The following is a 24550-nucleotide window of genomic DNA, read 5'->3' on the forward strand; positions in this document are numbered from 1 at the left end:
AGTCGTTGAAAATAACCGACTAGAAAACTGCAGGAGTCACTGGAACGGGTAAGCCTTCCACCGCGACAAATTTGTAGTCCAAGGGAAAGGGTCAGACCATAAATTTTCTTCGTGGAGGGCATGGATGGAATGTGGGTTATTTTACAGCAATTCTCTGTCAAATGATTTGCATAGTAAACCGATGTATTTGGTTAAGTAAGCTATAAATTTCGTTTATACAATCCTGAAAGTCAGAGCCATCGTTTGTTATCACTGAAATGCCGTTTTTATAATGTCTTGGTCTCCACTGGCATATGATAAAAATATCTGTCTAATTTTTGTGAAAAAAATAACTTCGGTGCTCTGGTGGCATTTTCTAATATAATCCGACTTGGAAAACATCTTTGCTCAATGTTTGAGTAATAAATACACTCTAATTCGAATTATAGAGATTCTTAATGCATCCTCTTACGGGAAATTCTGAGAATAGTCCTTTAATATGTCTTTACAAATTCAAGACTTCAATTCAACTGGTATGTATCCTAGCGCATTGTAGGTAAATCAAGGCTGCAAAGTTCTTGGCCTTGAGGATCGGTGCCTCTGGGCTAGTGGTCTCCTGAACGGATGTAAGTATCGCGGGCAGTCGGAATTGGAGAAAAACTTTCGGGGGGGCCTGAAACCCCTCATCTCCCCCTTGTTAAGTGCCCGGAAAGGATGTAGCGTGAAAGAATTTATTTACTAAACAAAATGAAAATCTGAGTATAATATTTGTTTCGTATCGCTAAGTCACTGTGGAACCTCGATTAAGTCCGTTTTACACCGGGCGTAATTGAGCAGCTTGTAACTGCATTGATTTCTCATTATGGCGTGCAACTGCACGAACGAAATTAGGACAGAGGCTATTTTTCAATCTCACGTCCACGCATTCTCGCATGCGTTCTAGAGATTCACCGTTTTACACAACGCAATTTTGACTGCGCCTTCGTACTCACGTCAAATTGTGCAATTACGTGCCCCGTGTGAAACGGCCTCAATGAGAAATGATAAGAGCAACATTTGAACTCTTCTTTTGTATGCACTCGAAGATGCACTTGGCACCCTATAGTGCACAGATTTAAATGAGACTTTCCAAGCGAAACGGCTGGAAAGCGGTCTCACTGCGTGGGATAAGGTATGAAGGTCGTTAGCGCCCGCTACAATCCTTCCAAGCTGTACTTCGTGTGGCTCGTTGACAAGCGTGTTTGTGCATTCTAGCGTGCCATTGGCAACTCATCCGCTACGAATTCATTCGCCGTCTTCTCTGACCTCAGGGGGTAAAAGATTGACTCGATATCTTTCGAGGGAATTCTGGATTCATTCATTAGCCACTCTTCGCGGTCCAGTGAAGGCGAGAGTTTTCACTTCGCAATAGGCTGCACTTGAGAGGAGGAATTGCGTGTAAAAACTCGCTGCGAAATCAGTGCTGCACATGGGCGTACCCAGAATCAAAAATAAGGGGAGGGGGGCAAAACATAGCTGCGTTCAAGTTGTCACTTTTTTGTTCAGAAAAGATTTATGAAACCAAAATTTTAAGGAAATTATGACAGAAACTGGTGATGGTTTTCCGGGTTTACACCGCGTTGATTCATGTTTTGCGGACGACAGTTTCGGGCGCGTTCCACCACCCGTTTTCGGGACCCGAAGACGGGAGCTGGAACGCGCCCGAAACTGTCGTCCGCAAAACATGAATCAACGCGGTGTAAACCCGGAAAACCATCACCAATCAACTCACCGCGGAAGCCTCCGTAATAATTTTATGACAGAAACTTATTACTTTTTATAATTATTTGCCTGAAAAATTAATGGTTTTTATTTTAGTTCCATGTCTTGTGTTCCACCCTTAAATTGAGTCGGAACATGGCTTAAACTCTTTGATTATGATGTTTTGGTTATGACAACATCTATGAAGAATTCTGAGTTTTTCGTGCCATTTATAGTGGTATTAACAATCACTCTACTTTTTAGTGTGCTGGTTTTCTCTTTTTGATAGCCGTGTCGTCATTGCTAAGCGAGCTCTGCATATATTTTTCCTAAGACGGTTTGAGGAAGTTGTAAAAAAAGGGTTAATTGTCAATTGCTTATTCCTTTATTTGCTTTGTTATGATTATGTGCGTTAAACTTTCTTCAGACGAAACTGCGAATTTGATGAGTGTATTTGATTGAGAAAAATAATTGGTTCACCGCCTATCATACACCTATCATATCTAATTTAATGGTTTGGAATCTGTAGCGTGAACCGAAAGCCAAAGTCATCGGTGTTGTAGACAGCGGTGGTCATAAAGGTGAAATTAAGATCACTCCCAATTCGAAACTGTTATTATTTATGGCGAAACAATGAAGTTAGGAATGGTGGAAAAGGTACAATCGTAATTCCACAGTTACGGTCATTTAGCATAGTGCCTCTGTAAGTGAAATACGTAACATCGTCTCATACTGAATGGCATTGGTGATCTTGTAGGAACAAAGGGTTGAAAATTCATTTCCTTATTGCCACGTTATAAATAGCTGTTTCGTGATATTTCTGATGCTGGTCAATTATAAAATGTCTCAATATTTGCCTCGAAATTACTCTAAACATGGGGAAAACCTTTATTTTAGAAAACTGATGCTTCCACGTTTTTAAGCACTATTTCTTAGAAGTGTGATTTCAACATAATGATATTCTGCATTACTGAATGAAGAAGGCCAAATTGTAAATTGAGAAAGATAGTCAAAAGTGAAAAGAAACAGAACGGCCAGAATGTGCCTTGTCAACCAACCTTGAACTTTATTAATAATCATAATAAAAATGTGATTCATCGATCATGCCTTACCACGATTCATCTGCCGTTTCATTTTTCCACCTACCGGTCAAATTTATGTTTACAGGCCGGAATTTTACTGTTCTAATTCCTATGCTGTGTGATATTCTTCGTTCTTATATTATTTGGCGCTATTTTTGGCTAACTACTGAAATTTCATTTATGTTTCGATTGAAATGCATGCGCGTTTTGAAGCTTTGACAATATATCATTTATTTGTGTATTTTATATCTGTGGTAGCACAGACTAGTTTCTCTGTAGCGGTGGTAGGTAATTACATATTGATTGCCATTAATTTTGACTTATTTTTAATTGAAGCTTACTGACATCAATGTCCAGGAAAATTATACAGCCCAGCGAGTTACATTTTGATAGTACAAAGCCGTTCGCATGACAAGATGTGTTCATGTTTAAAATGAGAGTAAGCCGATTGCATCGGGATATGTGTCTTGCTTTCCGAAAATATTATACCTCTATGATCCATATCTTTCTCTCCTACTATCACAAAGGCAGCCTCAATGACTTTTGTCCAGTCCTAACCGAGTTTCGGTCTATAAATTTGCGAAATTTAGGAAAATTTGCATCGTAATAGCAAAACTAGCAATGAAAATTTTTATTGGTTAAGGTGTCATAGACATTTGGTTATAAATGAATCTGAGAATTTAAGCGAGATGGAGTGAAACTTATGATACTGGATTATTGATGTGCTATTTCCTCAAAAATTACTTTATATTTCACCCGAATTTCACTTTCATTTCATTATCGCCGAAGTTCCCAGGCCCTTTAAACCTAACTATGATGTAGAATAATTGAAACCTGGGTCGAATTAAATTTTTTTGGGGAAAAATGGTGCCTCTTCATTCCTATGTATCATGACTACTCTCTCAAATAGCTGATATGCGCATAGACGTGTGATAGGTTTATTTAGTGCCATCCAATGGTAATATTTTAGATAAAAGTCATTCCCAGAAGATGAAAATAGTAACAGCTTAGCTTTCTAAATCCATTTTCAAGTCATAGCTTATTCATTGTCATTCTGCGCCTGTATTTCCGGAAGCATTTATGCGTGAAGACATCGTGAGAGCTTTCTATATCCATTTTAAATTTACAGTTGGATAATACCTCTATGTGACTTATAGGTATATCTTGAAATACGTACCCGATTCTGTTTCAATCATCCCACCGTCTCGTGTTCTGCAATGCTTCATAGATTAAAATATCGTTTTATAGAAGAAAAACCTTAATATTATTTCTCCCGCATCCATAAAGACGAAGAAATAATTGTTGGTGGTGTAGTTGTGCTCTGTAGTAATATTTAAAATAATTGCAAATATCTGCCGCGATGAAATCGAAGATTTTCCCAACATCCGTCATTACCCTGGGGGTGTGGTGTAGGTCTGCTACATACTCGGAGGGAAGTGTTCTTGAGTAGGAATTTCGTTTCCTAATTTTCGAGTTGAAGTAGGTAGTCCCAGAGGTAGAAATAGAAGAAGTTAATGACAACTACCCTTAAGTGTTTTCTTCAAGTAATTGAAATGTAAATTGAAGGTGTGGCGACATCATAAAAATATATGTCCTTTAGAGTTTTTTGCCAGAGATATTCATGTCACAATTATCATTTAATAAATTATAAAACCTTCAAATTTCTGCTGTGTGCTATGAAGATATTCTTTGACGTAAATTCTTGTGCGTAATCATGGTTAACTTGCATCTAATGTATTGTAAAATCAGTAAACGCAGTAAAACTATCTCGTTTCCAACTTTAATTTTCGATTCTTTTCTCTTTCTTTAATTTTTATAATTTTGCCGACGATGTTGGAGCCGACTCCATGGAGACCTACAGCTTCGAGTTGGATAATTGGATGTGATTGGGATAGTACTCTTTAAGTTTGCGGCTCCGGAAAGTGATTTTTCGCTTGAGCAAGCGCCTTATAGTTCGTTAGAGTAATTCGCTTTCTACTCGCATATTCTAAAGATATTTCGAAATACCTAACTCTCCGAAAATGTATCAATATCGCTATATAAGCCCGGAAATATTAGTCTTCCAACGTATTTGTTTTCCCTAGACGCACAGCGGTCGAGTTTGAGTTAGATCAAGTTATTTTTTTCTAATAAAACCTTAGCTTTTAGCAATAGGGTAGTTTCCTTCATCAAAGAAAACGAAAGGCATTGATTGCGATTCGTTACCCACCATTAGTGTATTCATAATACACTAATTATTTGGTTTTTGAAATACCGGCTTAGACGAATGGCAAGGGTCAAATTTTATCCTCGTTTGAAAAAGGCCAGATTGGCGCCCATGCGATTCCACTCCGCATGACGTCACAGGGACCTAGTTTCTACACGAGAGGATAGGAGTTATACATCGTCTGAGGTTACCAATGCATGCATGAGGCACAGAGCTCAGGGAAACATGTCTTAATAATCACCTATTAAAACTGGCTAAGTTCGGAAAGTTTTCTTCGTTTGATAAGGTATTAATAAACCTTTTTTAAGCCAAGCGCTACCATCCAGCAAGGTACTCAGCTATCCGCTAGCATCCTGCGACGTATCAGCGCTAAGCCTCGCCTCAAGGTCACCTCACCGGGCGGGAGGGGGAACCAGAAATACGACGTACGGAGATATTTCCCGGCATTCATACTTAAGCGTCGCGTTTTCGCGCGCTTGAAAATTTTCACTTTTCATTTAATCGCGAAAAATAGATGTTGTCATTTAAAAATCTAAAAGCGTGAAATACGTACTCCAGGAGTAATAATCTTTAGATTAAAGCAATAAAAAAATAATAGGAAACCACCCTATTAGGCAAAAATATTGTGATTTAGAGAGGTATTTATTGCTCTTGGACATATGTCCTCTAAAAAAAATAATTTAAAGTGCCAAAATAGAATCATAAAATCAACTCACTTACTCATTGTAAGTGCAAACGCAACACAAACGGCAACCCAAACATTTTGTTGGATGCACTTTGCAATTACAATCAAAACGGGTTTTATTGGGTACCCTAGCTTTCAGATTAATTTAATACTCTGAATTTTAAGGACATTACATAATTGAGGTTAGACCAAAATGTGCGGTTATGATTGGTTGAAACATTTAATTTCAAAATGGGGGAATATTGCGCTATGATATTGTTGATACTCACCCAAAGCTCTCGTTAATGAAGCTCAAAGTTTATAAAGGCTGGAAGAAAATGTGCTTATATAATTGTGTGAAATAATTAACCTTTTAGCTTATTTAAAAGAGAGATTTGAGAGAGTATCGACAACACGATTGCACAATCTCACCCATTTTGATAATAATTGATTCAGAAAATTATAATAGCACATTTTCTTCCAACCTTGATTATTTAATGTCCTAAAAATCCAGAGTATAATTAATATATTAGAGGTAAGGTTCAATCAATGATTAGAATTAGAGATTTTACTGAACCCTTTTATTCAAGGAGCCATTTCAGCGTTTCAGCGTGAGAATCAAAGCCTTATCTTCCTATGGAGTTGCTTCCCACAATGCTGAGTGAATTGCACTTCTCATTCACACTTTTGCTATGAGTTATGGTCAAAGGTGCAGGCCACTCCAGAGGCAGGCGCAGTCTTCTGCTGAAAGATAAATTCTGCACTTGGCACCCAAGTATCAAAGCGCTGACTGGTGGGAGAATGGAGAAGAGGGTGAAAGGTCACGTCAAAGAGATTTCACGGCCTGATATTACGTTAGCGGCGTTATGTCGTTTTTACCAATCAACTGCTATGGCCACGTTGAATTGCAGCCGGGCTTTTTATAAGTTTATAGGCGAACTGAATGATTTCGAAGCGAAAATTTTCATTGATAGTACCTAAAATATGTATACTATTGATTCTCTTGCATTGATTATCTGTTGTGAAACACTCTTCTCTTCGTTTAATGTTCAGGATGGAAAAAAACGATTTAACTTCTAAGTTCTCCATAGAAGTACTTTTACCTAAAATTTATATCAAAGGAATCTCAATTTAGTGAGTTTACTCTGTTTACTTTAGTTTCATCAGCTTCCGCTAGCAAATGGTTTGTTAAGCTATTAATCATATCTCTTATATCGTCTCATTCAGCTAATCCGGATTAGACAATATCAGTTCAATATTAATCAAAGAGAATCAATCTTATTAACATGCATAATTTCCCTCACTCTTTTGGAAATTAAAATTACCATTTTGTATTATTTTTTAACCGTTTCAAGTGTGTTTATCGTCTTAGAATGTATATTTTGACTGAATTAAAGTATTTATCTCTTAAGCCAAATACTGTGAGATATGGAAGTGTCATACTTTATTTTTGAGTCTATTGCAACTGACCCATATATGTACTGCAGTGACTTACTTTGTTGCAACCTTATTGATATCACTTCTCGTAATACAAATTGTTTTTAAAAATTCAAATTGAAAGAATTGTCACGGAAATTTTTTAGTGAAAAAATTAGTTCCTTTTTTCCTGGATATAGACAGTTACTTATACCACTTATTTTATAAGAGCGCGACCCGGGTTTCAATGAGTAATCATCATCATCAGGCGCTAATTATAATTTGTTTATCTTGTTGTTAATCTTGTTGTTACCTAGTTACTTGATGAATTTTAAAACAGACGCCAGAATAGGTGAAAAGGATGGGTAGAGGTATTCATTTATAAGGGTACTATCTTGATTTTCAATAATTTTTAAAATTTCTAACTGTTCCCTAGAATCCAGTTCTCGGCGGTCATTGCAAAAATTTAAAATATTCATTTTAAAGTCGCTTCTCTGGCAGTTACATATTAAGTGCTTAGCAAAATTACTCTTTTCATCTTTATTATGTTTGTAAGCACTTAAAAAATTAGTTACTTTAGACAAAATAATCGTCAGAAATAATGAAAAACAAATAAATATGCTTTAAACGTGGTTTTAGTATAACAACACTTTCGAAGTCAGGAAAGCAATGGTTGATATTACCGTTATCTCGTGTCAAAAGGTAGCGTGGTAAGGTTCTTTAAGACGGTTGGTTCCAGATGAATGATTCGCTGTAAATTATGGCTAAAGGCCGTTGCAGATAAAATCCATAGCGAATAATTCATTCAATGCTATGTAGTTTTTATGAAAATTTCAAAGTATGTTCTCCTTATTGAATCTCTTTGCCTTTCATTGGCTAAGTTTTCAATGCTATATTCTTTGGAAAGAGCGTAGGAATTTCTCATTTTTATACAAGGCCTTAATGCAATATTAAGCACATGAAAAATGTTATTATATTAAAGCTAAAAAATGATTCACAATGACATATACACAAATATTGTATGTTCCAAAAAATTTTCCATCAGCTTCATTATTAAGTGTCAGTTTTGTAAGCATAGCTTGACGAAAGTATGCAAAAGTACCCAAGTAATTACGTAACTATTTTTCGGTTTAATGTTATATTGCACAACATTTTCAATCATTATCTGCGATGTTTGGTACGTATACCTTTTTATTTAAGATAAATAGATCAGACATTGAATTAATTAAGAACCGCAGTGGTAGGCATGTCAAAACACAAAATTTACGTGAAAATGATGCTTCAATCGCTGGAAAAAGTGTCAAATTAAAAATATTAGGATTGTATTTATCACATTATCTGTATCATTATTATGATTTTTAACCTTTTATTACATCAGCTGTGTGAAGAATTATTAGTTTTGAATCGCCTATTGACGAATATGCTTTTTTAAATATAAACCATATGATTCAAAAATTTCCTGTTATGGCTGAAAAGGTTGTGAAAAATTATATCAAGCAGAAACATATTGATGCAATTGATTGGGTATATTTGTATGCGTGTTTTTATGCTTAAAAATTGCTGTTTTGGATGACGTATGATTGTGAGAAGATAGTCCCAGAAATCGAAGCATGTAACCATAGGCTTTCTCCTAGTGTTTTTCGATAGCGTCTATCGTAAGATAGGTACACTTAAGCACAGAACTCATCTCAGCCCGTTATGAGTGAAGATCTCCCTGTAATGGAATGACAGACAGTGTTTTTTTCGGTAAATACGGTTTTCATTAGCAGTTATTTTCGAGCGTGATTCAAACCCATTCATTTTGACAGCAAACGCGGAATGCACGATCCACCGTAACCACGCTGGAAGATGATTGCCTCACAGCAACGTGCTCTGCATCTCCGAGAAAGATTCTCAGATTCCTTTCTCTCTTTTTTCCAGCCATGAACGCGCGACTCACTGAGACAGTGAGTGTGAATTCATAGCTTTATTTATAAACCAACTAGCTGAAAAGAGCTGTAATTTTATTTTTTACGTCTACGTGATACCCTGAGAGCCCCCTCACCAAGTTTATCTAAAGACCTGGTTACACGAATCATTAACACGTACGGGTTAATGTTTAACTCTTAACCAATGACGTGCAATTCTTGTTACACTACCAGTGACGTGCGGTCTGGGAGACCGCAATAAAACAATAATTCATAAAACGTTGTAAAGTCATTTGTAATGCTTAGTTTAATGTTTCTTTGACTTCTCAACCATTATAAAACTTATATTTAATATTATGCATTTCCAATACGAACCAACTTTTTAGTAAAAATTGTTACTTGAAACAGGATCAAAAAACTGGTATAAAAACACTTGATTTGTTATTATTATCGTACTTTTTTAAATTAAGTTCTTAATTATCCACGTTATGCAGCTAAAAATGCTTCCTTACCATTTATTAATTATTATTATTATTCTTGAAAAACCACTAGGAATTGTTTTTATCAACTTTTTGAATTATTTCCACCAGCATGACGTTTATTGGTTTTTCCAATTTAGTGACGTGAGGTCTGAAAGACCGCTACTAAAACTCAGTTGCAAATGGGGAACATGCATGGAATTTGTTCATCATCCTAGTTAGTCTCATTGAATAGAAAATTTTCTCACGAGTCCAAATATATAAGCCAAAACTCTCCTGGTACTCCACAAACGTCAATAAATGCTAAAAATGCTCGAATATCGCTTGAAGTCACGTGACCTGAAACGCCTTCTGACGTCATCGCACGGAACACCATTCACTTCGCTGAGAGAGTAGAGTGTTAGAGGCTTGAATGCAAGATATTTAAAGTAAAAATTGCGATTATTATCGCCAGATTTGCATTTAAGCCCTCGTAGATCGATTTTCTATCCACTTCCTCAGTCTGTCATCAGTGGATGCCGTTCCGTGACATCACGCTCCGATGTCGTCGTGTTTTCAATCAGCCGATGAAGATCAATTTTTAAAGACTCATAACTCAGCTAAAAAGCATTATTCATACGCGAAATTTTCGACGAGTACATTTGAGGTAGAGGCCTTCTTATTCCAGTACTTTGTTGTGCATGTTCCCCATTTTCAGAAATAAATAATAAGAATGTTGAATTTTAAGAGTGCTATGTCCTTATTATACAAAATTATGACACTCACGAGGATTATAGATATTTTGAAATAGCATTTTTTAAATGTTCATAATTTTATATACGCGGTGGTCTCTCAGACCGCACCTCACCGGTTAAGGGTTAAATCTACGAACGCGAGGATGAACGCCAAAATGCATCGTGTAACCACCCAACTTGTGCGAACGCATGCTGAGAAATATAGAACTTGTTTTAATTTGTTTCATGCATTCGTACATGTTCCATTCCGGATAACCAAAATCATTTACGCCAACGTACAATAACTTGTACGTGTTAATTTAGAGTGTAACCAGGCCTTAAGAAACGAAAATGAAATGGCTATTGTGAATTATTCAGCGAATATATGTTGTAGAAGTATAAAAAAACTAATTTATTTCAATAGTATTTTGTTGACACACTAATAACTTAGCTAAATACTATAAATACTAATGGCTAATAAAATACTACCGGGCAAATAAAGAAAAAAACTGTTATTATGGTGATTTAACTACTCAATGCTGGTGTTCGCGATTGCTAATGTTATAGGACATACTACCAAGACCTTGTTTAGGTGGCATTAGGAGAATGATATTTTAGAAGGTCAAAATGTCGGATCATTTTTGGCAGAAGAGAGATCAATCGATTTTTTTCTTTATCCTTAATCGCAATTCTATTACATCTTACTCCTCGCGCTCGGCACTCATTTGACTCCGCAAGCCTCCGGTTATAAAACAACTACTTTATTGGAGCTTTCGTTATAGTACGACCATAACCGATGGTACAAATTATATTCAAATGCTATATATTCCAATGTTGGTCGCCACTCGGAGCGGATAGCCACCATAAGTCGTTGTCCAGTGCTATTCAAACATATTGAAAACTGCCGTGGATTGGCCATACCTTTGCTAAGACTCGATCACCGAAAATAGAAAGTAAAAAGTAAGTATGTATATGCCGATATTTTCCCTACGTATCTGAGGTTTTGTACTGATTAGAACTACCCGGGGTTCGGATTGTTTGTGGCGGCTAGAGTTGGCTCCCCATCCCGAAGGGCCCGGCCCGGGTTCAAAGAAAAATTTTTCAGAGACTGCCCGCTTGAGTTTCAAAGTTTCAAGTACAATACTTCCCCGCTTCAAGTACAATACTACGTCCGTCGGTTGGGACGTGAAGCTGTAAAGTAAATGACTGTAAGCAATAATGGTAAAGCAAGCTGTCATTTGTTTTGCTTTCCATAACGCTTCGCAACAAAACCATACAAAATACAAGATTTGTTACAATAGGAGAATAAGTACTGGTGGTTTGCCTTAAAGGAGAACCTGTGCTGAAGCAACCTTCATAATTGTATATTCATCGCTATTTTTTCTTACATAAGTGATAGTTGGAAGTTAAAGTTTCAAAAAAAGAGTGACAATAAAAAATAAATACCATTTACACTTGAAGCGTCACTGATATGTGTATAACTAAAAGATAACGAGTATTTTTAAAAGAGAAAAAAAAAACAAAAATTTATGACATCAAAAGCATCTAGCAACATTTTTATTACCCAGTGTCCATGACTTTGCTAAATTTGAAAAATGTTTACAAATTTTCATTTTCTATGTATTTATATAAGCGATCGTTTGAAAATATTTAAATTTGGCTTAATTAATGGGACGTTTCCTTGTGGTTCCTTGGCACCGTTCGTTGAGAGCAGGCTAATCCGACGTTGGATTTGACTCCACTCTTCCTTCTTTACTTTCCTATGGTGCAAATAACCTTACTGGTGTACCTAATTAGCATTCTGCACGTCATAGAGACCGTTGAACCGCTATCCAATTAATGCAATTAGAAAAAAAGCCATTTAGCTTCTAACTGACTCTCTTCTTTTCTGATCTACATACCATTAGGTACTTTCCATTCTCTTTCTCCCGCTCTTGAGGGACAAGTCGTGCGGAACAAAGGTGTATTACTTAATCTGAGAGCGAACTAACCACCAGCTTACCAACTCGCATCACACCACCTAGAGCCTATTTTCTCCTAAGCTTTTATGGTTTTTATCCATTGCTGTTTAAAGTCATGCTTGTGGTCTGATGATTGGTGGTTGAATCGAGCTTCCGAGGAAAAAATATATCTGACCCAACTTCTTTCATGAGTTACTTATCGTTCGATGCCCTTTTGATCTCAAGATGAAATCCATGAACCTTTAAGACGAAGTACGGATCTAGAAGGATTGCATGAGGATTTTTACTTGTCATAATAAAGGCCTAAATCACTTTCAATTGATCGCTCATAAAATAAACAACGATCTAGTAGTAGACATTCTTATTTTACTTTATTCATCAGTATAAATTATTTTAGACCTTTTTGATAATTAACCTGGGCCTCTGTCAACCTGCGAAGTAGACAAATAATTCAATATCTGTGGCTATCCATTAAATATAGTAATCATTAACCATACTTAATATCACGGTTATTAAAGTTACTGCGATTGCTCCAAGTTAATGAGAAGTGTATAAGAAGTAGCATTCTGTATTTGAAATAAGCAAATATTAACATTATAAATGGCCCAATTGAAATTTCTTTGATGTTTGATTACTTCTGCGTGATTATGGGGTATGAAATCCAAGAACATTTACCGTTAATCTTAAGACGAAGTACGGATCTAGGAGGATTGCATAAGGATTTTTACTTGTCACAATAAAGGCCTAAATAACTTTCAATTGATAGCTCATAAAATACATAACGATCTAGTAGTATGCATTCTTATTTTACTTTATTCATCAGTATAAATTATTTTAGACCTATCAGATAATTAATCTGGGCCTCTGTCAAACTGCGAAGTAGACAAATAATTCAATATCTGTGGCTATCCATTAAATATAGTAATCATTAACCATACATAAGATCACGGTTATTAAAATTATTACCATTGCTCCAGGTGATGAGAAGTGTATTAGAAGACGCATTCTGTACTTGAAATAAGCAAATATTTACATTATTATTGGCCCAAGTTAAATTTCTTTGATGTTTGATTACTTTTGCGTGATTATGGGATATCTTTGGTTGATAAATGCTCCTCTTGTTTTTATCCTGGCACAATTTTACAAAGCGTTCTCTTTAAACTTTCATATTTCCAATAGTTATTCCCATTTCTCTTATCAATTTTGCTTTCAACCGGAAAATTTTTCTGGCCCCCACCCTAAATATGTGAATTTCGCACACCTGTGGCTTAGTATGGGGTGAGCTGTACGTTCACCTATCCAAGCACTGAGTGAGTGTAGCAAACTTATAGGGTAACGATTAAACACCATGTGTTCCACTGTGGTTATCAATTGCATCTATTCACGACTATTTTCACCACATCATAGAATATTTAAGTGGTAAATTTAAAAATTATTGTAGGAGCTCAAGCTGGGACGGACGGAAACGCATAAGGCGATGCATTATATACATGCTGGAGAAGTTAGTCAAAAGTTATTAAATCCACTGGAATATGCTACAATGTTGCGAAACTAGTCACGAATGTAGACCATTTTAACCACTGGGGAATTCAAAGATTTCCATTATCCCCATGTGTGGAGGAAAATGGACACAGCTCTCAGGAAATCATGAAGAGAATTGCTGTAACAAAGGAGGTGTTAATGAACAGGAAGGAGCGTATGAGAGGAATGAGAATTTGAAAAACAGGTTATAGAAGAGTCACAATGTAGCGCTTTACGGTGCGGAAACATGGAATCTTAGGAAGTGGGACGAGAGAAGACTGGAGGCTTTCGAGATGTGAATATGGAGAAGCATAAATCAAGGAAAGTGGACGGAGAGGAGGTGGAACGACGAAGTGCTAGAAACGGTGGGTGAGGAGAGGTAGCTCCTAGATGATATTGGGAGGAGACAGAAGGTATGGATGGAGCGGGTGGGAGGGGATGGGGAGGGGATGTTGAAAACAATGGTAGAGGGAAGAATATTGGGTAAACGAGGAAGAGGTAGGATAGGATTTTTAGACGGAATGAAAGGGACTGGCCGTATTGGGCATTGAAAATAGGGGTCCATGAAGGGAGGGGAGACTGCTTGAATACCGCATGCCTTAATCGGTTGAATATTTAATAATTATGTGAAATGTAGTTCCAAAAAGTATCAGCCACTTACGTCAATTGCATGAAGCAAACTGATCGATCTCATTGTTCTTATAATTTTTTGCTGGTTGAATTGCAAAAATTTCCCATTTGTTGCACGATATTTTAGTGATTTGGGAAACAAAGAAGCCGGCGAGTAATTTACCATCAACTAACGGTGCGAAACTCACTTAATTTGCTATCGGAAATGGCGTAGTGTTTGGTAATAACTCGTTATGACCCAAAAGGCTCCATAGATCGGTAGGCCACTCATTTATGCAATTTAATTAGTGCTCCTCAGGCTTTTTGCCAATGTAATCATTCATTCGCAGCTGCTTGATTTCGCAACCAGCATCTCGTAATGAATCCTTGGCCTTCGTCTCTTCCATGAATCCTTAAGAGATAACCTTCGGTGCATAATTATCTGCCTAGGGGTATACCTTTTTTTGAATCCCTCTTCTTATGAACTGTCGACCACCATTTCCTTGAACACCTGGAAAGCATGGAGTATATTCTACTTCCTAAAACTCTGTTTCGATAATTTATCATATTTTTCCACCGATTCAGGCGTTTTATAGTGGAAGTTCGACTTATTGAAATCAATGGTAGTTGCAATTTGCCATAAGTTTTAAAGCGTTTGACGCGTTTCGGCTCAAAGAGCCATGATGCAAGACCACATACCGAAAAGCTTCTTATTTATTACATAATTTTGGAAAAGTGCAACTAAATTTTATTTCATTATCATATTTTTCGCTTGACCTGAAGCGTCGCCCTTCGCGATGCAAAAAAGTGGAGATACGAGAATTTTCAGCTAAAGACATGAATTTCAGTCAAATTAAATGAGTACAAAATACTACAATCGTTCCACAATTTTTTTATATTTTAATTTAAAAAATACGAGCAGTTTACTGACGACAGTATTTTTCATTAGAGAAAAAAGCAAACAGAGAATCCCTTCGCAGATGAATTTTAACCTGCCAACCGGTCTACCTAATTATATCGCTTTGCCGGATAGTATTTAATGCTTTTTTAATACCCAATGTGTGCAATATTCAGCGAGCTGAAGCAAAAATAATTTCATTAGCCATAGTACTTAAGAAAGCATAACGTGTTTAAACATAACATATTCGATGTACGCCATACTAACAAAGTTTCAGAAGATTGTATCTAAGGTTTCAACGGCGTTTATCCACATTGTTGAGGATTTCAGTCATTCCTCCGCGTTGTCTTGTCTAAAGGTGAGAGCAGTTCCCCTGGCCATCCTGCTGGTGTCTTCAGGTCAGAAGTACCTTGCCCTAGACCTCGCGGATGGATGCCCGAAAGTGTTAGCAAAATGGAGTTTTAAAATATCTTCAAATGTAAAAGAGACATTCTGGCAATATGATGATACTATGATTAGTAACTTACGAGTGAGTTTGAAATTAGAACACCAATTCCATTCCTTAGTTGATTCCTGGTTATTTTTATAATTAAATGTTCTTCTTTCAATCAGTGTTTTATTCGTTTCTACTAAATATGTTCAACAGATTCAGGCTTCAATTGGTGCAAGTTAGACATATTTAAATAAATATAATATGGTAGCACTTTTCCACAAGAATTTTAATGCGTACAGCGCGTTTCGGCTCACTGAGCCATCATCTGGTACCTTGCACCAGAGACGAAACGCGTTGCACGCAATAAAATTCTTGTGGAAAAGTGCCACGATCTTTTATTTATTTAAATAAATCTACTAAATATGCTTACGCAGGACAACGGATACCGGATTTTGCAGTTATGATGTGAAATATCCTATTCAGTCGAACGTCTTGCACGAAAATCCACGGTTTTCACCGTCGTAAATCTTGGGAGCACGAGCTACTTCATCGCGAGCCATTATTTTTCACCTAGCGGCGTAATTCGAGGCAGCTAATCCTCGGCAGGCAGGCATATAAAACGGCGAGGAGCCTCCCATTTGTTATGCTTACGGGTCTCGGCGTGGAGAGGTGCGGCAGTTTGCCGGTAGTCACGATATAATTTCACCGTTTCTGTTGCGTCACTTTCCCTTTCAAGGTTTCTCGCACGTTCGAGAAGAAAACAGTCTTGTCATGTGGCTAGGCCTCCTCTCCATTCTAGGCTCTAATAGATGCGGGGCCGCAGAGAAGACGAACCAGCATAGCGAATCGATTGACCTAGGATGGCTCAAGTGAGTTGGCGAAATGTCGTCTAGCGTTCGCTTGAGCGTAGGAAGGGTACCTTACGAGTATTTGGGAATCTAAATAGCCATAAAAGTCAAATCTGTCAAAACAGTTTAATTGTGAAATTGCGACAGAAATAATTGGTATAACTAATAACTTCAGGCTTTACGTTGTGAAACCTCTCTATATTGGAAATAAAGAAATAAAAACTTTGTAAGGTTCACTGTTATTTAATTATGACGACCCGGCACGACCCGGGTTTCGTAACTTGGTAACATCGTCAGGTGACTGATCTTGCATGCATCTGGGTACAGATGATATACAAAACATATGCAAACAGAAGATATACAAAAGATAATACTGGTGAATGAGTTTAATATTAGAATGCCATTTTCATTCCAGAGTCGAGTACTATTCATCAAATTATATTTATCATTATCATCACTAGTTATTAAGGGAATATTTTGTAGTTTGTTTGAAAGAGAAATACGTGAATTCTCAAACTTTATTAGTTGAGCAAACTTTTACTGAAGCACATAAATAAAAACTAGAACACGACCCAGGTTTCAACGTTTTAGCGTAATAATCAGGTGGTCTAGTTTTTTTTATTTATGTGGTTTGGTAAAAGTTTCCCCACCTAATAAAGTTTGTGATGGAATACCACAAAGTTTCCCAAGATCGTGTTTTATTCTTACGGAAATTCTCAGCGAAAAAAATGAATTTCAGTCAAATACAACTACAGAATATTCTCTCGCGTAAATATATCGAAGCCTTTTTCCTCTCGATAACCTCCTTCTACTCTGACGAAGGTATGCTGCACAACGAGAAAGCATAAGTTCTAAATCTACTTATTATCCTGCAAGCCACCTGCATAGGTGTTTGGCAGGGGGTGAACTATCACCAACATGCACCAGAGGATTAAAATTTACTCACACTAACATGCACTACGCGTCATGTATGGTACATATTACACAGAAGGTACTTTATCCTACTTATGAAGGCAATCTGCCTATGAAGCTATGTTATGCAAAACATGCTGTTAGAAATACTAGGAAAATTCAGTAACATTGATTAAGGAATATACAAGTTATTAAGATGCACTGCCGGACTATGTTGAAAATGAAATCATCGATACACTTCGTCATTCATGTGGAATTTTATATTTTGTTTTTCCGGATGAGTGGTTCGTTCTTTAGTCTATATCGCAGCACAGGAGACAACTTCGTGCTTAATAAGTTACTGTCTCAGAGAGAAAGCATAATCAGATATTTTTCAACGATAAACGTTTTCCAAATGACTGCGTGAAATTTACAAGTTTTTGATTTCACAGGTCACCCCATGTTTAGGTTAAATACCCATAATGAAAATTTTTTGATGGTTTTATTACTCTTAGCAGTACTTTTTAAATATTTTATTAATTTCTTCTCGAATTAAAACGTCTATCATTTAAAATAAAATGAAAAATGTGATAATTGCGAATTTAATTCCCATTCGCTGAGATTTTTCACGGTTACCATCCTCGGGTTAAATTGCGTCAAGTAATATTTTTCCTCGAAGAACAGTTTTTTGAGCCATATATCAGGTCATGGACTTGAAAACGTATATGTGCAGGGAGTGACGTCATCTAAACGAGGAAGGTGAAAAAATTCGTCATGCATGTTCCATATTTTGAAATAAATTGGACTGCGATAAAATGACATTAGCGATGAAAAATGACCTTGATAGCATATGTAGCTCATCTCCTTGTTTACTTTTTTATTTGCTGATTTTTCGCACTCATTTCCAAGGTATTGTATAAATCAACTCAATACCCTACGAGCCACCTCAAAGGTGTTAGGCAGGGGGTGAGTATAGATCAACATGCAGCATGCATTACACTTCGTCTTCGTATCAGTCTAAAAAAAAGCCTTGCAGGTCTGTTTATATGGTACATAAACAAACACGCACGAGTTAAAGTGTGAATGTATGATCGATTTTGGTATATCGAAATGGATATACCGGAATATAGGGATATACAGGAATACCGGAAGAATCGGGAATTATGCGTGAGTTTTTAGTCCCTGGAATTATGCAAGAATTACATAGGCCAACAATGAAAAAAAAAATTTACTGAAAATACCTTATTCTTATGTTTTTTAAGTTGCTGAATCCAAATATAATGGTTTTAAATTTGTATCACCCACCATTTATTCACATTTACAGTTAAATTTATGAAATCAAGCAATATTTTTAGAATTTAACAGCTTTTTTATAGCTATAATAAAATTGAAAAAGTAGGTCTAATGAACGAAGATAATGGGGATTACTGTTGGTACTTCACCGAGAAGGTCAGCAAGCGATTCATCGCAGAAAAAGCTACACAAGGTACACAGCTTCAAGGAAAAAAAGGGAAAGAAAATATAGACCAATTCCAGTTGACAAGTGAACCCTGTATTATCACGCTGTAGTAAATACAAACAATTTCATCATGATGTAGTGAACAGTAAATACAAACAATTTTATGATGTAACACAGTGTTTCATTGATTTCCCTGTATACCGTATAGGGGTATTAGACTAAATATTAAATATATATTGCTTGGAAACTGTGGGTAATACAAAAAAACTAAGGCCAGGTTTGGATTTGGCACATCAAAATCTATAAAGATCGGCTATTAAAATAAAAATAGTTTTCAAACAATATTTTTTGTTGGCCTGTGTTATTTATGAATTTTTGCTCCTAACCGAGATTTCGAAATCAATTAATTCAAATTCATTTCACGTAAAATTTTGGCAGTTCAACACTTATTATCTGGTCTAACATGAGTTTGTCATAATTAATTAAAGTCAATTTTTTTACACTTGTGCAACACAATGTACTTAAATTACGTTTCAAATTGCACGTTATGGAAACGTATACTTATCTATATAGCTATTTATACAGTGACATAACTATAGCACCATTTCCCTGGGGATGGTGGGATAGATACCCCCCAAATCCTCAGATAATTGTTTCCCTGCTGTGATTATATCCCGCAGAATTACGAGTGAAACAACTTTTATGTGCCAAAATAATTTAAAATGTATTTCCAGGCATGTTAGTCTTCAAAAAGTTTTTCGTTGCCTGGAGGAGGGTGGGGTCGCCCCCAGACCCCATCATCAAGCATATTCTTAGTTAAGCCACTATCTTTAAATGGGGAACATGCATGAAATTTATTCATCATGCTAGCAAATCTCATTGAATAGACAGTTTTCTCACGAGTCCAAATATGTAAGTCAAAGCTCTCATAGCCCTTCACAAACGTCATCAAATGCTTATTAAAAGTGCTCGAATATCGCTTGAAGTCACGTGACCTGAAACGCCTTCTGACGTCATCGCACGGTACACCATTCAATTTGCTAATAGAGGGAAATTCATTAATTGAAGGGCAGAGTCTTGATTGCAAGATATCGAAGTAAAAATCATCAACGAGCTTTGTAGAAGTTCCTCGAAGGACAAATTGACTAAAGAGGGATGTAAGAAAGCACAATACGGCAGTTTACTTTTGGTCGACTTCCATATGGCGGCTGATTTTCTGAAAAATAGTGATTGCTTCCAAATCTCACCAAACAATCCCCTTCATTTGTTTTAATAGCGCCTTGGCAACAATCTGCTATTTGACGTTGAAACAGCAATTATTTTTGCCAAATTTTCGTTTGAGCACCTGCATAGATCGATGTTCTATCCACTTCCTCATTCTGTCATCAGTGGATACCGTGCCGTGACGTCACGCCCCGATGACGTCGTGTTTTCAAGCAGCCGATGAAGATTAATTTTCAAAGACTCATAACTCAGCTAAAAAACATTGTAAATCCGCGAAAATTTCGGCGATTATATTTGAGGTATGTACCTTTTTATTCTAGTACTTTTAAAAAATTGTGCATGTTCACCATTATGACGAAGGTTTGAGGAAGTTTATCTTATTCATAAATTACGAGCAAAGTTTCTATTTCTGAGTGTAAGTCTTTAAATTAGGAACGTTAAATTATGCATGAAAATAATAATATTATTTTTCAGTGTAATTTCTTCAATACTTTAAAATAATATTATTTTAAAGTATTGAAGTAATTTTGGGTGCTTTGAAATTCTTATATATCGCATTAATCACGTAAGATCAGCCTGGAATTTCTTAAAATTTCCCTGTAGAACCTGGAATTAAGCATGAATTTTTCTGTATTGATTGGATGGATACCCTGAATATGTAGATCTAAAATTATGAGGGGTTCTTTGTATGGGGTGGGCGAAAAACAGAATCCGTCATAATAGTTAGCAGTTCTTATGTTCTCCTTGTTTTTCCGAGAGGGTAAAACCGCTCCCTCAAACTAGCGATGCCTCGTTAGGCTTTTGGAAACGATTCATCGACTTGGTGCAAATTTAACAGCTGATTGAGGCGAACTCGGGAAAGATTTGTACGGGGGAAGGTTGGCTATGAAGGAGGGATATAGCGTGATATCTCCGTACCCGGCTCAAGGCTGTTTAGCATCCCTGCGAAGGCTGACTCACTTTGCATGTTTTTTTTTATTCCGAATTTTTCGAAGGATCCAAGCTTCGAGGGCACTTCTCCTAATTTTTGATGAAGACGGCAGAGACCTCCAGAGTCGGACAAGTGAGGACATGCTTTACTTTGAGTGGAGGCACCTTGAAAATACGGCGAAGAGGTGAATTTTCTGCTTTTTAGTTTATCTTTCAATGGGGAAAATATTTTTGTTGTAATTCAAAACCTTAATATTCACGTGGATTTCATTAAGCACGGAGACATGATTTTCTTCGGAAAATTTACAGTGTCAGGGAACGGCAGCCTCGGCGGAAAAAACGGTAGCCTCATAATAAACGACTACTTAACAACTGGATGTTACTAACAGATAATTATAAACATTTTCGTGAACAAAGGTACGATATATCAACAAATAAATTCAAATACCTCTTACACACAAAAAAATTGTAAAAGATGAGCAAAGTTTTTTTCTGTTTTTACAGATTGAATAAAGACAATATTTGCAAGTATTTTCCGTATTAAAATATGATTCTTTGTGCAATTCATTTCACATAAAAATTTTCCAATTCAACACCTATTCTCTGGCCTAAAATTTGTTAATCGTAATTTATTAAAGACAAGTTTATGCACATATTTGCTTAACGATGAATTGATTACATTTCAAATAGCACTTTATGAATACAAAAATTTATCTACATAACTATTTAAATTATGGCAAATATCTTGAGGTGATAAGTGAGACATTCATAAATCAAGAGTAATATTTTTATTATTAAGTGTAAGTCTTTAAATTAGGAATGAAAAATAATCCGTCAATATAACACCATATAAAAGTATTGAAGTAACTTTGGGTGTTTCAAAATGCTTACCTATCGCGGTAACCACGTAAGATTAACCTGGAATTTTGTTAAATTTCCCTGAAAAACATGTAATTATGCAAGTCCAGGGACAGTAGGGTGTTGCTTATTTTTTATTTTTTCTCGGATTTTTGATTTCTACCTCTTAAAATATGGTATGGGGTGCAGAATGGATATCCTAAAAATTTCAGCTCAATTGTTTAACATTTAGAGGTCGCTCAAAGAGCATAAATGCAATAACATTAAATTTCCCCGATTTTTTTAAAAAACATCATTTTCAGGAGTAACGCACGATTTTGCAGCCCTTTAGGGCCAAAATTCGCTCCATTTTAACGTCCACTCAACAGTTTTCCAGGAATACAATACTTTTCCGCGAGCTATAGCAGCGCGTCACACCCCTGACGGCGAGCTGGTCGCTCGCAGGCCGGATTCACAGTCAGCGACCGTCATTGCCTTACGCCCCTCGCGCCTTTGCAGGCGAAAGTCGGAGTCGAATACTATGTTGGCCTTTTCCATACCGAGTGTTTGCTGTAGTTTATCCTTTAAAATAACTCCATCACTGTTCTTCGAACCTAATTAATGATAAAAAAAGCAATTTTCATGTAAAGAATCCAAAAAAATATGATAGACTGAGAACCTAAGATATGGAAGTAGTTAGTTAACACTATATACGCTTGTCGAATCAATTGAAAATGCTTTATTATGTTCGCTAATCTCCACTATTCAACGCAGTCATGAACAATCTCAGCAGTGGCCCGGCCACTGGCAGTTCCGGTGAGTTATGGAATCTTTAATGTTGTTTTTATTTCATCAATCGGCCATGAGATTTATAGAACCATTTAACGACGTAATATGCAAAATAATATCTACTTACTTGATTCAACGAATTAGCAAATATTTCCTTTAGTAGACAGTAACCCCTGTTACCACAACATAGTAGCAACAAGAACCGTTGCCGCTCCTCTCGCGCTAATGCCCAAGTCATCAAAGATCAGTGCAATTTGGGGTGTAATTAGGATTTTCCTACCCATCTATCTTCTCTTCTATCTACTCGTCATATCTTCTCTTCCTCTCCAATCGACGTGCTGACTTCTCTGACTCCTCACTCTATAAGGATCTCATTATTTAGCAAGCAAAAGGCGCGTTATAGCTGTCCCGGTAAACCAAGTCCACCCCAATCAGCCAGTTTACAATGCATTTCATATAATGTGCATTTGTCTATGATGTGGGAGATTAGTTTTTTGGTGCTAGCAGAAACTTGAAAGTAATAATTGTGAGGAAGTTTTTCAGAAAAAAAAATATTTTGAAAACTCTCTAAGTGCTAACTTAGTATCTTTTGAAGCAGGTATCCTGCTCGCCTCAGTATTTTCAAGAGCACTTTATCCACATCATTTTGAATTACTCCCAGAGCATTTATCGCGGCAATATCAAACAACCGATCCAATTTTTCATTCAATTCCATGCCATTCTTTAGCTGTTGCATAGGTCGCCGTCAAAAATAAATCTTGAATTATTACAGCTCACTGCACAGTGTCTCCATTTTCTATATTCCACGTATTTCTTGAATAATTTGAATTCTCGACATAATGGTCCGGAATGGAACCACGAACCTCATCGTTAGTCTCGTATTTGCACACACTCCCTGTTTCAGGGTTAAGTGATGGTGATAGAACACCTGCAGCACTTCACGATTCAAAGGCAGCTTATTTTTCGCGAAACAAGCGGCTATAGCTGCTGGGACGCCGATTAGGAATACTTCAATAGACTTGCGCGCGATAAACGACATTGTTTTTATCAATAGCGTCTCGACTCCGAAAATTTACTCCACGCCATTCAAAATCCAACTGCGATGAGGATAAAGGGGGTGTGAAACACGCAAACTCGGGTAAGAAAACATACACATAGTTGTCTCTAAACATCATTGTCCATGGTTCCATCTATTCTGCTTAATCTCAACGAAAGTCTCATGAATATATGACAATGTAAAACAATACAGGTAACTCCTCCCTTCTTCCACCGACTCTCGCTTGGGAAGGCGCAACGGGTGCGTATTACGCACCATTATGTCGAGAATTCAAATTATTCAAGAAATACGTGGAATATAGAAAATGGAGACACTGTGCAGTGAGCTGTAATAATTCAAGATTTATTTTTGACGGCGACCTATGCAACAGCTAAAGAATGGCATGGAATTGAATGAAAAATTGGATCGGTTGTTTGATATTGCCGCGATAAATGCTCTGGGAGTAATTCAAAATGATGTGGATAAAGTGCTCTTGAAAATACTGAGGCGAGCAGGATACCTGCTTCAAAAGATACTAAGTTAGCACTTAGAGAGTTTTCAAAATATTTTTTTTTCTGAAAAACTTCCTCACAATTATTACTTTCAAGTTTCTGCTAGCACCAAAAAACTAATCTCCCACATCATAGACAAATGCACATTATATGAAATGCATTGTAAACTGGCTGATTGGGGTGGACTTGGTTTACCGGGACAGCTATAACGCGCCTTTTGCTTGCTAAATAATGAGATCCTTATAGAGTGAGGAGTCAGAGAAGTCAGCACGTCGATTGGAGAGGAAGAGAAGATATGACGAGTAGATAGAAGAGAAGATAGATGGGTAGGAAAATCCTAATTACACCCCAAATTGCACTGATCTTTGATGACTTGGGCATTAGCGCGAGAGGAGCGGCAACGGTTCTTGTTGCTA

This window comes from Ischnura elegans, chromosome 11 (genome assembly GCF_921293095.1).
Source record: "Ischnura elegans chromosome 11, ioIscEleg1.1, whole genome shotgun sequence".
NCBI lineage: Eukaryota > Metazoa > Arthropoda > Insecta > Odonata > Coenagrionidae > Ischnura > Ischnura elegans.